Below are 3,150 nucleotides of genomic sequence, written 5' to 3'. Positions count from 1 at the left end.
TGTAGTGATTTGTTGCTATAACATTAACGTGATTATTATTAAGATAGTAAGCCCTTTAATATAAAAAGAAGGATTTTATTAGTTAGATAAATACTGGCCACTAATGACAAAGTACACATGTCACATTTAATCACTTGAGGGAAGTGGACTGCTACATTACACTAATGTTTAAAGGAACATTTTCTATAAAGTTACTAGATTATTTCAATTTGAGATCATCTAGATTCTGCGGTTTCTTGGTGTTTCATACCTACATAGTTTCTAGAGAAATTCATAAATCTAAATATAAATTTACTTCTATCTATTTTGTGCTAAATTGATGTGGATCATGAGAAAAATATTAAAAAATACATGTACACTTTGTACACATTATGCCTTGCATGCAGCAAGTCGTTTCACATTGTATGTGCATGTTAAAAAACAATGTATTAGTTATTAACAACACATCCAAAGTACTTATTACACATGGGGTTGTTTTAGCCTCCTGTAGAACAAGTTTATTCTTATCGGGAGAATTTTCTTTACGATTTCTCCACGTACAGAGTCTACATGCTATAATAGAAATCCATGAAAATAATGGGTTCATTTTGAGTGGTCGTGAGGAGTTTGTGTAGCACCTATTCCTTATTTGTTGTTTATGAATGTATTATAGGCATGCAAATATGATTTTTAAAATTGTTCACGATTTCTAACACAATCCTTATAATATGTATAGGTAGGTACCTATACGGTATACTTGAAAGCATAAAAATTTTAAGACAAAGAAGTTTTTACAATTTTGTTGGAACCTATAGGTAGTGTTTCGTAGGTAGTAATTCACATGCCTTTGCATAGGAGATTCTTTAGAAATGGACTCATCCTCAAGCAAGTATTGGATAACTTAAGGTGCTGTGTATTACAGTATCGTGTCCTCCAATGGTAATAAGTATATTTGAAGTACGAGCTTTTATACCTTTTTATAATGATAACGTAGTTTGCTGTTTGGACCAAGTGGTAGTAGGTGGTCGCTTTAATAGTAGTAAACTATGTGAACATGTAGAAATAAAAGTGAAAGGTAACGAACTAAAACTAACACTTCGCTACCTTCCTAAGCATGAATATTTCATGTGACGAGATGCTTTCGTTTCCGCTAGAATCTTGCACATACTTTTTGCTCTAACCAGCATATAAACTGATGAATAACCTCCTATAGGACTTCTTCTTGAAGAACAGGGATAATTTGTTACATCAATAATAAATTTTCATACCATTTCTATCGTAAATGTCTATGCTACGTAGCAACATGCACATCGGCATGAATTTTTGGTCGACATCAAGTCGATTACTCGAAATTGTGCAAATGTAGGTTTGTATACGATGACATTTTCATAACAACGATAAAACACGTTAAATTCCCTTCAAAATGGTGTTTTTTACATAAAATTGTAATGTCCCAGATTTTTTGACAGTTCCCGTGACAGTTGTATAGATGGCGCCATTTGAAAAAAATACATCTTCTGTATCGGCGCATGCGCAATAAACCGTTCAAATAATACCACATTTCAACCGCGTAAGTTCATTTGAACGTTGCGGCGGTTCCGTCGATGTAAGTCGACGTATTTTTTTAGGAAGTAGTGCTTTTTAGCGCAACTTCCATTGGGAAGTATTCCCTGACGTGTACCATGGCGTACTGCGTTGAGGGGTGTACACGTAGTGTATAATACTTCCCTAAGAACAACATAGTTCCCTTTCAGCTCATTCTTCGGTTAGGGGGTTTTGTTTAGGTCATTTCCGCTGATAGTTAGTTCCGCTTTCTCCGCTCGTTCGAGTAAAGATAGTGTTTGGATGTAGGTTAGTTAGTTAGCTTAGGTTAGGGGGCTAATAAATCAAATCTCTGGACGTAGTCAAACGTTGTTCAGTAACGCGAGTTTTAAACGTCTCACTTGGAAACAATAAAAAAAATGAAACTAAACAGAGAAACAAAAATTCTTAGTGAAAATAAACAGTTCCACAACAAACAGCTTTGGACATTAGGATATTTGTAGTTTTGAGAATTTTTTTAACTTTTTAAATTTCCTAATGGAACTCTGCGAGCAACCCTTCACCTAAGCAAAAAGACCTAGGACTTTCGATTCTTGGCGCACGTATCTCCTATCCAATGCCGAGCGAGCCGAAGGAGAGTTCGGAATAGCTAGGGCTTTTCCTTACACTCTACATCGATTATTTCTTTTAATACAAATTCAAACAACAATTCTAAATGAAGCTAAACAAAATGTGACACCAATCAGCTTTGCACATTAGATTATTTGTAGATTTAGGATTTTTTTTTAAATACAAATTCAAACAAAAATTCTAAATGAAGCTAAACAGAGTGTGACACTAAGCAGCTTGGGACATTAGGTTATTTGTAGATTTAAGAAATTTTTTTTAAACTTTTCGAAATACAAATTCAAACAAAAATTCTCTCCCCAACCAAGTAAACTAACTAAATAAAGACTTTCGATTCTTACTACACGCGCCTCGTATACCAATGCCGAGCGAGCGGAAGGCGAGTTCGGCATAACTCTGTCCCTCCCTTAGAGTCGTCTCTCTACGTCCACGGTGGCAAACGACATTTGCCAACGGCCAAACACACAGTACATTTTTTTACACCAATGCCGAGCAAGCCGAAGGCGAGTTCGGCATAGCTAGGGCTCTCCCTTAGATTCGTCTCTCTCCGTCCATGGTGGCAAACGACATTTACCAACGGCCAAACATACAGTACATTTTTTTTACACCAATAGGCGAGTTCGGCATAGCTAGGGCTCTCCCTTAGATTCGTCTCTCTACGTCCACGGTGGCAAACGACATTTATCAACAGCCAAACACACACTACACTTTTTTTCATACCAATGCCGAGCGAGCCGAAGGCGAGTTCGGCATAGCTAGGGCTCTCCCTTAGATTCGTCTCTACGTCCACGGTGGCAAACGACATTTAAATTTTTGTTTAACTTTTTTGAAATACAAATTTCAACAAACATTTTTAATAACCCTTCCCCCTAACGAAGTAAAATAATCTAGGACTTTCGATTCTTAACACACGCGCCTCGTATACCAATGCCGAGCGAGCCGAAGGCGAGTTCGGCATAAACCAACCGCCGTCCCGAATGTCGGGGTCGATAAACGGATCCG

This window comes from Photinus pyralis, unplaced genomic scaffold (assembly GCF_008802855.1).
Source record: "Photinus pyralis isolate 1611_PpyrPB1 unplaced genomic scaffold, Ppyr1.3 Ppyr1.4_LG2, whole genome shotgun sequence".
In the NCBI taxonomy this organism is placed as follows: domain Eukaryota; kingdom Metazoa; phylum Arthropoda; class Insecta; order Coleoptera; family Lampyridae; genus Photinus; species Photinus pyralis.
This window is presented reverse-complemented; position numbering follows the sequence as displayed.